Source organism: Sinocyclocheilus rhinocerous, unplaced genomic scaffold, assembly GCF_001515625.1.
Source record: "Sinocyclocheilus rhinocerous isolate Xijiao unplaced genomic scaffold, SAMN03320098_v1.1 scaffold492, whole genome shotgun sequence".
Lineage (NCBI taxonomy): Eukaryota > Metazoa > Chordata > Actinopteri > Cypriniformes > Cyprinidae > Sinocyclocheilus > Sinocyclocheilus rhinocerous.
The window spans coordinates 856,936-870,398 of record NW_015626069.1 but is presented as its reverse complement, the minus strand read 5'-3'; the positions used below and the strand labels follow the sequence as shown (position 1 = coordinate 870,398).

Here is a 13,463-nt window from a genome sequence, read left to right as displayed (position 1 = left end):
CTGTATATATTTATTATGTATATATAAATGCACACACATGCACGTACATATTTAAGACGAATAGGTTATGTTTATATATTAAATATATTTATATATAATATAAATTATATAAATATAAATATATGCATGTAAATGCATGTAAATATTTTCAAAATATATACGTGCATGTGTGTGTATTTATATATACATAATAAATATACACAGTACACACACATATATTATGTAAACAACAACTTTTATTCTGGATGCGATTAATCGTTTGACAGCACTAATATATATTGATATAAATAATAATAGTGTAAAATACAGTCATTTTGTCCGATTTCTCCTTTTTTGTTCCACAGAATAACAGAATTGAAACAACATACTGGTGAGTATGACTATCCCTTTAAACATTTCTAATCGGTTTCTTAAATTGCCAAGAAAACCACACTGGATTTGGACAAGTTGACTAGAAACCAACCTAATGGGGTCAATTCTGGATTTGCGTATCTTGCGATCCATTTCAGGCACGGCATGCCACTGGAATGTCAGCCTCCAGTCAAAGCCGCCCACCATCGGCATGGCAGTCAAGGAAAGTGAGCACGTGTCCTGTAGCGTAGGTGGCGCCAATGAGCCGGGCTCGTACCAGACCTTCTCTTTTTTTGGTGCGAATGAGACGAACACGCTCCAGGTTACTGACATACTGAGCCAGCTGAGACTTCAGATAGCCTGTAATTCATGCAAAAGAAAAAGTGAAACTTTTTATCAGGATCCAACAGATAATGGCAAAGCACAGGAAAACAACTGATTTACTAGAGACGTCCGGATTGAGTTTTTATTTCAACAAATATAAGAACCGATATGGAATAATATCTATAGCTAACTTACTGTCCAGAGCTTTGCCGAGAAAGCATAAAATATGCAAACACGGGCAAATGTGTGAGCATTTTTCAATGCAAATACTGACAAGTTTGTATTTGGTTGTATTTAAATGAAATAAATATTTACAAATCAGCTTCACAGGCTATTACATTAAAGATAGAGATTCAACATTTAACAAACAATATAATAGATAAAACATTTTTTATACAATTCAAAAGAAAAGAAACACTCAGAAACACTTTTACATATAAAACTCTATAAAAAAAATCTTTAAACGTAGTTGTGATAAAAATTGAAAAAAACGTTTTTCTGGGTCCATCGTACAAAATTAGTCATTTAAGTTAGTTAATCTTTTAAAAGTAAATCAACATTATATAAAAGTAATATTAAACGTAATATGGTTTTGTTATTCATCTGTATTCATTCATCAGTGTAGCACCTAATAGACTCAATATCTTCCCTTGCTTCCAAAAAAATTATTTGCATGTTAATTGGTTGTGGCAAAGCTGACCAATCAGGATAAGACAAATCCTCTAGGATGGAAAAGGCTTTAAATGAGTCTGGTGGAATTATACATTTCTGTGAAAACTGCCTAGAAAGCGTCCCCTCACCTCTGTCGCTAAAGTCATCCACAAGTATGACCTCTTTCAGTAGGACGGCTGGTGTCGTCTCCAGCACACTATGGATGGTTCTGAGTAAAGTGGACCAGGCCTCATTGTAAAATGCTATTACCACTGATGTTGTAGGCAGACGACGGATGTTGTACTTCTTAGCTTTGCATCTAGCATTAAAAAAAGAGAACTAATCAGACGGTTAAGCAAACTGGCATGTATTCAAAACATGTGGTTTAGACAAACAGCTTCCTGAGTTACACACTACACATAATAGCGTGCAAATGAGAACATCTAAAACATAGGGGAACCTGACAACGCTGTGAAACTGACACCATATGCTCATCCTGCAGTATTCTGAATGACTGCTTATAAAATTTCACATGACAATTATTAATTATTATGGAATGAAGAAGGAATCAAAAAAGATGCATGTGGAGTCTATTAATAAATGTCATATTCAATTCATAAAACAAGACAGTTTTGTCCTCTGTTCTTTGATCTTCATTCCTCAAATCCAAAATCTGTAAATGACAATTTCTGGTTCATAGACAGATTCTCTGTAAACAAACAGTGTTGAATGAGAGGTGGGAGATGAACAGACATGCCAGAGACGTTTTTTTTACAGCATTCTGAGAAACCGTTTTAGACCCTTTAAGACAGAGATGGAAGGACAGTGAACTGTACTTTGAAATTGCAGGTACTCATCATTTAATGTACACTACCATTCAAAATTGAAAGACATTAATACTTTTATTCAGCAAGGATGCATTGAATTGATCAAACGTGACAGTTAAAACATTTTTGTTACAAAAGATCAAAAGATTACTACTTCAAACAAATGCTGTTCTTTTGAACTTTCTATTCACCAAAAAAAATAAAAATAATAATAATTTTCACCGTTTCCACAAAAGTGTTATAAATGTTTCTTGAGCACATGAGAATGATTTCTGAATGATCATGTGACACTGACTAGAATAATAGCTGTTGAAATTCATCTTACAATAAACCATTATTCTTCAAATAAATTATAAAATACATTTAAAAATATTTTAAAACAGAAAAGTTATTTTTAAATTGTAATATTTCACAAAATTACTGTTTTTACAGTATTTTCCATAAAATAAATGCAGCCTTAAGAGTATAAGTGACTTGTGATTTATACTACAATGAAGGTATTTTACCAACATACAACCAATAAAATTAGAAAAAAAGAATTATGTAACTGATAGATTCAGCAGGGATTCTGAATAAAGTCAGTCATTATGTTCCTCACCACAAATATTTAGAGACTCTACATTCACTGACAGCAACTACATTTGAGCAAATGTTCAATAATTATCCCTACAAAGAGAGAAGAAAAAAATCCACAGCATAACATTTCTGGCAGTAATGTCTTTGAAAAAGTCTTTGACAAGAACTAACTTGCCTGAAAGTTATTTCAGAAAGCAAGCAAAATAACTTCCCATCAAACAGATAAAATCCCTGCAGATGCCAAGAAAGGTGCTACTGCTGTGTGTGATCTCCAGAAGAGCCTGTGATGTGGCAACCGGAGCGCAGTTGAAGCGCAGGGGGAAACGCATCCAATTTGTTTCACTTCTCGTCTTCCAAGGGGACACTTTCTCTTTTCAGAGCAGCAGCTTGAACCCTACTCATTTTTGTGTGACAAAAGCCATGAAACAATTATTCTCATACAAAAGCACTGCTGTTCTGAGAAACCCTCCCAGCTCTGTTTTCTATTGTTGTTGGTTTTTCAATCATGTTGTCTGGCTGCAGGCAATGGGTTCATTTCAGACAACAGACAACATCTGTAAACAGGTGAGATGGACTGAAGTGTAGAAATCCCCTAAGGGAATCACTATTCAGAAAATCATTTTAATTCTTCACAAAGTGAAAAAGCACCTTTCTTGCTTATTTTTCATGTTTATTGTAATGCAGTATAACAGCATTTATTTTTCTCTGTAAACATCATTGCAATAGCAAGAACAGAGAATTTTCTCGAGAAAATGTGAGTTGTTGTTCTTGGTTGCCAAGACTTTGCTATACAGATACATGTTGTGCGGTTGCTAGGGTGTTCTGGGTGGTTGGTAAGGTGTTGCTAGGTGGTTGTCAGGGCTTTTCTATACAGTTATTAAGGTGTTCACAATGTTTTCTTAGTGTATTGCTATACATTTGTGTTCTATGACTGCCAAGATGTTGCTAAGTGGTTGCTAGGGTGTTCTGGGTGGTTGCTAAAGAATTGCTAGGTAGTTGTCAGGGCTTTTCTATACAGTTACTAAGGTGTTCACAGTGTTGTATGTGTAGAATAGCATGTTGCTATGCAGTTTCTAGAGTGTTCTATGATTGCCAAAATGTTGCTAGGTAGTTTCCAGGGATTTAATATATAGTAACTAAAAACCATGTTGTTTTGCAGTTGCTATGGTGTTCAGGATGGTTGCTATGGCTTTGTTAGGTGGTTGTCAGGCCTTTTCTAATTACTAAGGTGTTCAGAATGTTTTTAGCATGTTGCTATGTAGTTTCTGGGATGTTCTGAATGGTTGCTAAACCATTGCTAGGTGGTTGCCAGGGATGCAATACAGTTACAGTTACATGCTGCTGTGTGGTTGGTAAGGTGTTCTGGGTGGTTACTATGTGCTTTGCTATAGTTATTGAGGTGTTCTGAATTGTTAGAATGTTGCTATGCAGTTGCTAATTGTTCTGAATGGTTGCTAAGGCATTGCTAGGTGGTTGCCAGGGTTTTAATATACAGTTACTAAGAAGCATGTTGCTGTACGTTTAGTAGGGTGTACAGGATGGTTGCTATGACTTTGCTAGATGGTTGCCAGGGCTTTGTTATACAGCTACAGTTACATGTTGCTGTGTAGTTGCTAGATTGTTCTGAGCCATTGTTATGGCATTTCTAGGTGCTTTACTATAGTTAATAAGGAGTTATGAGTGTTGTTAGAATGTTGCTAAGCAGTTTCTAGGGTGTTCTGAATTATTTCCAAGATTATTTCTAAGAGGCATGTTGCTGTGCGATTGCTAGGATGTTCAGAATGGTTGCTATGGCTTTGCTATCGAGTTACTAAGGTGCATTTTGCTGTGTGGTTGCTAGAGTATTCTGGCTGGTTGCTAGGTGGTTGCCAGGGCTTTGCTATACAGTTAATAAGGTGCTCAAAGTGTTTTTCACAAGTGTTTTGTTTCTCTGTGTTTGCTAGGGTGTTCTCTGGTTGCTAAGTAGTTGTCAGGACACTTGCTTTACAGTTACTACAGTGTATTTAGCATATTACGATGTGGTTTCTAAGGTGTTGCTAGGTGGTAGGGTGTGTAATGAGCCCATCAGTGTGAGGTAAGGTGTGACAGACATACTCATGCATCCTGTTGTCTTGAATATGGCGATGGAGAGATATCTTGTCACTGATGAAAATATTGATGGCATAGCGCTCAATGCTGGCCTCCTCCTCTTTCTTCTCCTCAGGGCTGAGGGTCAATCGAGTGGCTCGGCCATATTCTCCAGGAGCACTGGGGTCTGGCGTTTGCTTCTCATAAACGGGCCGCAGGAGGCTGTCGGAGTCCTCCGCCTTAATGGACGGAAGGTCACGGACCAGGATGTCATGTTGACCATCTTTATCAGGAAGAGATTGAGGGGACGAACGAACTAGAAGAAGGTAGAAGAGCCACAGCAGAAAAAAGAGGAAGCAGACCTTGGCCAGGAAAACCACCTTCCTCGACCAGCGGATCTTCATGACCTGGCAGCCAGCACCAACAACAGCACCAGTCAAAGAGCCCCAGACTCCCAACTTACTGAAGGATGAGAGAGGAAGAGAAGTGCAGATTAGTGATAGACTGATACATAGGCCAGACTGATCTACTGACAGCCTTGTCAATGAATATTTCACTGTTTCTGTTTATGAAAATAAGCAGAAAATGAGTACATTTACATGTTTAACTGAAAAATACTGCCATGTCAGATTATGTAATGGGCTTCTTCATTGTAGGACCACCTGGGTCACTGATGCTTATTTATTGGCTTTTATTAATAGAAGTAAATTCCTGAAAGGGAAGCATAATCTGTTATTAATATTTATTGAGAAAAAGAGTGTTTCTGTTCAAATATCATTAGAATTTTTCTTTTCTACCAAATTAGTCCTGCAGTTTACCTTTCTTATTCTTGGACACAAATTTTCTTTCAAATTTTTTTCTTTTTTTGAAAGAAATTACTTTCATTCAGCAAGGATGCATTAAATTCATCAAAAGTAATAGTAAAGACATTTACAATGTTACAAAAGATTTTTGTTTCACATAAATACTGTTCTGCTGAACTTTCTATTCATCAATGTATCCTGAAAAAAATGTATCATGGTTTCCAGAAAAGCATTAAGCAGCACAAGTGTTTTCAACATTAATAATAACACTACCACTTAGAGGTTTAACACTTAAACCTCTAACACTTGCAATCTCTATTCTATTTCTATTCTTACTACTTGTTTTCTTTAAAAAAAGAAGAGCCTCTAACATTCTCTATTCTTTTTCTATTCTATCTTCTTGTTTTCTTTTTATTTATTATAAAAATGACCCTCTAACACTAGCATTCTCTATTCTTTTGACTTATTTTATTATATGTATATGTATATATATATATATATATATATATATGTGTGTGTGTGTATATATATATGTATGACGATAATACCGCATACCGCGCTATTGAGCCACTCAAAATTACCGCAAGGGAAATTCCCTCACCACGACAGCCCTATTCATAACCTGTCACAGAGACCGCTGAATGTGCCTTTTTAAATGGTTTCATGGTGCTTGTTGTTGTATTTTAAAACACAATCGCAATGTTTGCAATTGACATTACCACCATTTAAAATAAAATGATCCCAAACGTAACTACGGCACATGGGGCCGTGCCAGCGCTCAGTGAACCTCTTCTTCCACAGGCGGTGCTATGGCAAAACACAGTTGCTCATATGAAAACTTTTTATGTGAATATAATGACACAAGTGAGGTACAAAGCTTTGTTTATAAGAGACATAACTGGTTAGAAGGCAAATGTTACATCGCAACCATGCGTTTGGATTCATGTAAAAAAAGAAGAGCCTCTAACATTCTCTATTCTTTTTCTATTCTATCTTCTTGTTTTCTTTTTATTTATTATAAAAATGACCCTCTAACACTAGCATTCTCTATTCTTTTGACTTATTTTATTTTTATTATTAAAAAAAGAAGAAAGACCCTCTAACACTAGCGCTCCCTATTCTTTTTCTATTCTATCTACTTGTTTTCTTTTATTTATTATTAAAAAAAAACTTGCTACGTGCACTGCATTAGGCTAACCGAGACTTGTCACAGTACTTACATATTATTGCCCTTATGTTGGTTTTGATTGCTTCTATTGTCCTCATTTGTAAGTCGCTTTGGATAAAAGCATCTGCTAAATGACTAAATGTAAATGTAAATGTAAATGAGCATATTAGAATGATTTCTGAAGGATCATGTGACACTGAAGACTGGAGTAATAATGATTAAAATTCAGTTTTGCCATCACAGAAATTACAATTTGAAATATATTCAAATGCAAAACAGTTATTTTAAATTGCAATATTTACTCAAATAAATAAATGCAGCCTTGGTGCGCAGTAGAGACTTCTTTCAAAAAACTTTATATATAATTCACCTATTATTTTCTCACCTATACTGTATGTAAATTAGGGATGTCAATTTTCGATCGCTCCCATGATCGATCGTCATTTAAATTAACGATCGATTAATTGATTAATCATTAACCTTAATACTGCAAAATGCATCTATTGCAGTGGCATATAGTCACCAGCATTAAAGGATGTGCAAATGCTTCTCAAAACGCCAGCCTCCTCACCTGAACGAAAGTGTTTTTTAGTCTAAATAAAAGGTTAGTAGTAGGAAATATCAATAGAAAGTCTCTTGTCCAGTCAGATTAGAAAATCAGATTACAACTAGGCTAACTGCTATACATATAGGCTAACGATAGCCTAACGATCTTATTGTCAGGTTTATGTTCTGTTATGTGGACCGTTATTTTGTCATTCTCTTCTGTTTACTTCACTTCCTGTTTCAACGCTATTTGGTTTCGGTTTCATTGTCTTCTGAATATGACCTCGTTAGTTATATAAATTATATATATACAGTGGGTACGGAAAGTATTCAGACCCCCTTAAATTTTTCACTCTTTGTTATATTGCAGCCATTTAAAATGCCGGCAGTTCTGACTCACGTAAGTGCGTTTTCTTTTATCATTTGCCACTGATGATTCAAACGTGAGTTTTGGGCAGTGTGGAGAAGTACTTGTTGTTTGTCATTTCTCTGATCACAAATGCAGACAGGGTTTTATGTTTACGCGGCGCAATGCAACGCAACGCGTAAAAAGACAGTATAAATCATTATAATCCGTAATTATGTCCCCACTGGATGCAAACAAATTTGTAATGGGTTTTCATGTTTATGTCTCGTCGCTCCGGCCGGACACTGCATCAACAGTATGGTGAGGGGCGTAACATTTCCGTCTCACGCTTGAGGTATTCGGCTAATCACAACGCACTGGATAGCTGGCTAATCAGAGCACACCTCGCTTTTCAGACTGATGAGCTTTGTAAAAATCGACGCGTTTCAAAAAGGCGGGGCATAGAGGAGAGTACAGTATGTACAGTATGTGGAAAATAATGTGTTTTTTTAACTTTAAACCGCATAAACACATTTCATTACACCAAATACACAAAATAATGTTCTTTTTAGCAGCATCATATGACCCCTTTAAGAGGCCATAAATTTAAATTAACCCATTAAACCTTTGAGTTTTGTTTTACGGGTTGGTCACGACTCACAAATTTCCACAAATATAATCATATTTATTGTTTCTTTTCCCAAATCCTCACCTTCTCACTCTCTAATTTCGCAGTTTTATTTTCTTGTCAATCCCTGTTTTCCATCTCTTACTGTGGTAAAAAATTAAAAATAAAAATTAGACTATATCATTTTTACTTGCCAAAACGACAGATAGCACTGTTAACCTAAACTAATCTATTTACTTTATAGAAATCTCATGGGTTTTGAAGCTCATGAAGCAATGACTTCATATTCATTCAAATGAATAGCAACAACAAAAAAGTAACAGAATTACTCAGATGTACCATTTCTACTTCAGTTTTGAATGAAGGCTCATGCTAACCGCCACCTCCAATCACTGAAGCTGAATTTGAGGGGTTGAATACAGACAATCCATCATCAGCTGAGGGTAACAGAGTAATCACATAATTGAGCTGCATTAATATTTCAGCAGGCAGGGATTTATCTGAACAGTGGTCGTGACAGACAGACAGTCTGAGACAGTAATCCCATTCCTCAATCACAACACTTTAACCTTTTAACCCCATTGAATGATGAATGTCGCTTACGCACACATATATATGCAACAAACCCTTACACTAAATAATCTAAATGGACCATTAATGCACTTCAAATATTTGGGAGCTTGTGGTTAAAATGTTTGGCAGCATGACAGCTGATGGCTTTATTCTCTATGAACGTGGGCAAGAGCAAGTGAAAAGAGAGGAAGAGATCTATGAATACAAACTCAGAACAATCTGAGAAGATCCAACTAGTTGCTATAAATACCTGTTGGCTTGTTTTAAATAGCCTTCACTACTCTTTAAAAAATAGTAACACGCGCGTATAGGTTTAACTGTACACCTAATGTTGAAACCATATGTCTGGTATGAAACATCTACTCATAAAAATGTTCCAAAAATTTGTCAGAAATAAAACCATTTATTTTTTTATTTTAGTCAACTAATTCTATGCATCAGTATATGAGAAATTATATATAGAACTAATACAGTGTATTTCTTATACACATTTTTGACCCACAAAAGTGAGGCCCCAAAAGTGTTTCAACACTTAAGCCACACATAAAAGTGTATATTTTAACAAAGATTCATTTATTTACTTATAAATATTAATATGTATATATTCAAGACTGCTGCATCAAATTATGTTTTCATCCTTTATGGTATCAGCTATCAAAAATATGTAAAAGAGCTTTATTAAAGAGTGTTTTCTTTTGCTGCTTAGATCTTTGGAAAATGTAGCTGCCCCTTTCCAAAAGACTGGTCACAAGCCAAGGGACAAAAGCTTTCTGGGCTTACAAAATAGAGAGCTCTTTGAAAGCAACCCTTGACTGGGCACCCATAAAAACTTCCGTATTAAACCTGATAGGTTGGATGTGGGAAAGCTCAGGAACTTCAGCTCTTCAGGGTTGAGAAGCTTGAGTATCATTTTTGTGGCATTATTACCTTTAAATTATTAGGTTCAAAAAGTGGCTTTGTGCACAAAGGTGTTTGAAAACAACAGTGTTATGTCTTTTGAAACTCGGTTTACCTACTTCTACAGTACACAAACGGAGAAATTCATTCAGTGAATAGTGACCCCAGCTGTCAAGACAAGATTTTCAGTAGATAATGATTTAAATTTCATACTTGATACTTAAAAACTTTCATTGTGTGCAAGAGAGAAGCTCAGATATTCTGCTAAACTTCTCTTTTTGTGTTCCAAATTGTTTTATTGTTTTCCAGAGAAAGGGAAGACATACAGGTTTTGAACAGCGTGAGGATGAGTAAATGATGACAGAATAGTAATTTTTGTGCTATATTAATAAGCAGGAGGAAATGAGAGAGCCAGAACTGTGTGTACAGTCATCCAGGGAGAGTTTAGTCAGAACATTGTCATAATGCTGTTTACAGTAAGATGGATGTTGTTGCTGCTACATGTGGATCAGAAGTCAGAACATCTGTGTATCAGACACAACCCTCTACATTGCGAGTAAATCACTCGCATATGCGACTAAATCTTCACTCTGGCGACTAAATGATGTCTAATATTAGCCAATTGCTAATAAATTCTCAGATTTTACTCGCCAGTGTGTGAGTTGGAGGCTAAGTATAAGTTTAGCTCAGATATATTTTCACTCGCCGAACACTCTCTGACTGAGCGCATCAGAGTTTCACTTGTGTGTGTGTGTGTGTGTATGTATATGTGTGTGTGTATATGTTTGTGTGTATATGTATGTGTATGTGTATGTGTGTATATGTGTGTGTGTGTATGTGTGTATGTATGTGTGTGTGTATATGCGTGTATGTATATGTGTGTGTGTGTATGTGTGTGTGTATATGTATATGTGTGTGTGTGTGTGTATATGTGTGTATATGTGTGTATAGATGTATATGTGTATGTATATATTTATCAGTCTGGCGAGTAAACAAAAAAATGTACTAGCCAATGGCGATTCAATTGCCAAGGTGTTCGTAGAGGGCTGTAGACAACAGCTGTGTTACAGTTCCTGCTGAAAGAAATAATTGCTCTCACTGAACATTTCCAAATGGACTTAATTTAGGTGAATACCAGCCCAGAATGTCTGAAACATCCAGATTTACTTGTCTGACAAGTGTTCTCGTTTGCAGCTCGTTCCCTTTCATTTGTCTGATTTTTTTTCAAAGCATGTCCCACAACTTTACTTGCCACATCCACTTTGAAATGAATGTGATAATCACTAGCTTTTTCTAATCACGAATGTCGCATTTCCTTCTATTTTCTCTTTATCAAAATTTGACATCACATTTTTGCTCATTCCCCCTAAAACCACTTGTCCTCAAACCATAACATAGTTACATACTGACATAATATATAGATTAAAATATATTAAACTTATGAAAAACAGAAAATAAAAATATTTATCTTTATACTTTTATATTTACTTTACATTTATTTATTATGTAAATATTTTCTGTTTCACATCCATGTCAATTCATCACACAAACTGTAAATATACAGTGTGGATTTTTTTTGTTTTAAATAATATTTTAAAAATTATATGTAGTAGCCTATATTATTTTACCCTCCTGAAACCAACATCTTAAAACCAGCCAGCCAAGGATTTGTCTTAGCTGGGTAAAGCCGTCAACCCAGCCTGGCTCAACTGGTACTCAACTGGTTTAGCTGGTTTATGCAAGAAAAACACATTTTGTGAGAAAATGAGAGAAGCAGAAGATTAATAATGGAAAATTCCAAAGTAATAAGCAGCAGTGCCAAATAAGTACTGAATTTTGACTCTCTCAACACCATTCGCATAAACAGACAAGACACGCTCAAGAACAAACCAAAGTACCAAGAAGAGAACTGAAAACATGGTGGTACCATGATGCATGTACCACGATAGTAGTGCTGGGCGGTATACCGGTTCATACCGAATACCGGTGTTTATTTTTGTTATGATATGAATTTTTTTAAATACCGCAATACTGGTGTATGTCGCTTAACCAATGTTCGGAAGGCGACACTGTTTGAGAGGGGTCCCTTTTCACTGTTGCACTGTGGTGAGGGAACAGCTGTATGTGTTACTAAGCGTGAAAGTTCCGAAACTGAAGCTGTAGAACTAATAGAACGTGTGATGACAGAAGAACTCATCCACAATATCCACATTGACCGCCACAAATATCCACCGCCCTCTGCCATCAGCTCCCGCTTCTCACACACACGAGCGCGACTTTAGCACTAGATTTAGCAACTTTCAGACCCTTTTAGCGGCTTTTTTCCATAGAATATTCATACTGACAAACCTAGCGACTTTTTTGGTTAAACCTTAGCTATGGTTCAGTTGGAAGATTTCTCCAGTGCTGTCCCGCGAACGTGAGGTCTGACTTTCCCGGAGAAGTGTCACCTCTCTCGGCGTCTGTTCTGTGCAGTGAGCGGCAGAGAAGCACCGCAGCCGACTTGTCAATAAATGAGTACAAAACAGCGTTTCCTAGCACCTGTTGCTTACTGATTGTTTGGAATTATAAATATGAGCGTAGTTCGTCTGTTAATATCACATGCACTTTTTTTGTTTGTTGTTTTTTTTTGTTACTCAGACGCAGGCAGTGCGCTGCATGAGACAAAAAATTAATATAGCCAAAACAACCGCATAGCCGCTCTTTAGTGTAGATGCATGTTGATTTTATCAGACGATGCCGCGATTATAAATGAGAGTGACTCCTGGTTAACATGTATTAAAAGGGGTCGTGTTTAGTCACTATTTAGTGTGGTATTTTTTGACAATATTCACTCATCATGACAGTAAAATAGGGCAAGTCAATATACTGCAGTATTTCCTCTCTCAATCAGTAGAAAATATGGTTAACCCCCGGTCATGCATGAAAAAAATATACTGTCATGTACCGTGAAAACGGTATAATTTTGAAAAATACCGTGATATAAATTTTTGGTCATACCGCCCAGCACTACACGACAGTGCAATGCCATTCTTTAGAGAAGCTTGAATTAGTATGCATATGATAACCATTCAAAAGCATGATATACATCAAAGCACTAGGCTATGTATTACTATCACTATACCATATGTATACATTTTCAAGACAAACACACTGTAATCTGAGATCTAGATCTTTTCGTAAAGATGCAGTAGAAGTACATGACATCATAAAACTATTAATAAGTAGGCTAACTCGTAACATATGAACTGTACAGTATGAACTGAAGATCAATACAACGGAGTAGTGACTTTGAGTAAAAACATGAGTAAATGGATCCAATGCATGCATACAAAACAACTTTATATCGCGCGCGCACACACACACACGACACTCGTGTAACTAAATCCTTGATGATCTTACCTGATCTCTTCATGGCGTGCTCTTACTCAGATATAAGGAGCTGCTGGTTTGCCGGTCGTGCCGCTGTCAGCACACACACATCCTCCTCAAACAATAAACCGCTCTACTCCACACCACTGCCCGCGCTGATCGCTATAAGTAGCTTGACTCTTTACAAACGCGCGATTCTTTGACGAGTTACATGGCTGAAGTAAATGTCACGGACTTGCATGTACTGCATCGCACCCCAGGAAGTTTCAGATTTGACAGTCTAGCTTCATAAAGTGAGCCACGTGACTGGAGCATTATGGGAAGTCTGGGAGTT

The 13,463-nt window shown here is 36.4% G+C and overlaps 1 pseudogene; it reads right to left on the bottom strand.

Moving 5' to 3' along the window:
* Positions 1-13,400, bottom strand: part of LOC107710338 (polypeptide N-acetylgalactosaminyltransferase 4-like) — a 26,114-nt pseudogene extending 12,714 nt beyond the window's left edge.
* Positions 13,401-13,463: the final 63 nt, after the last annotated feature.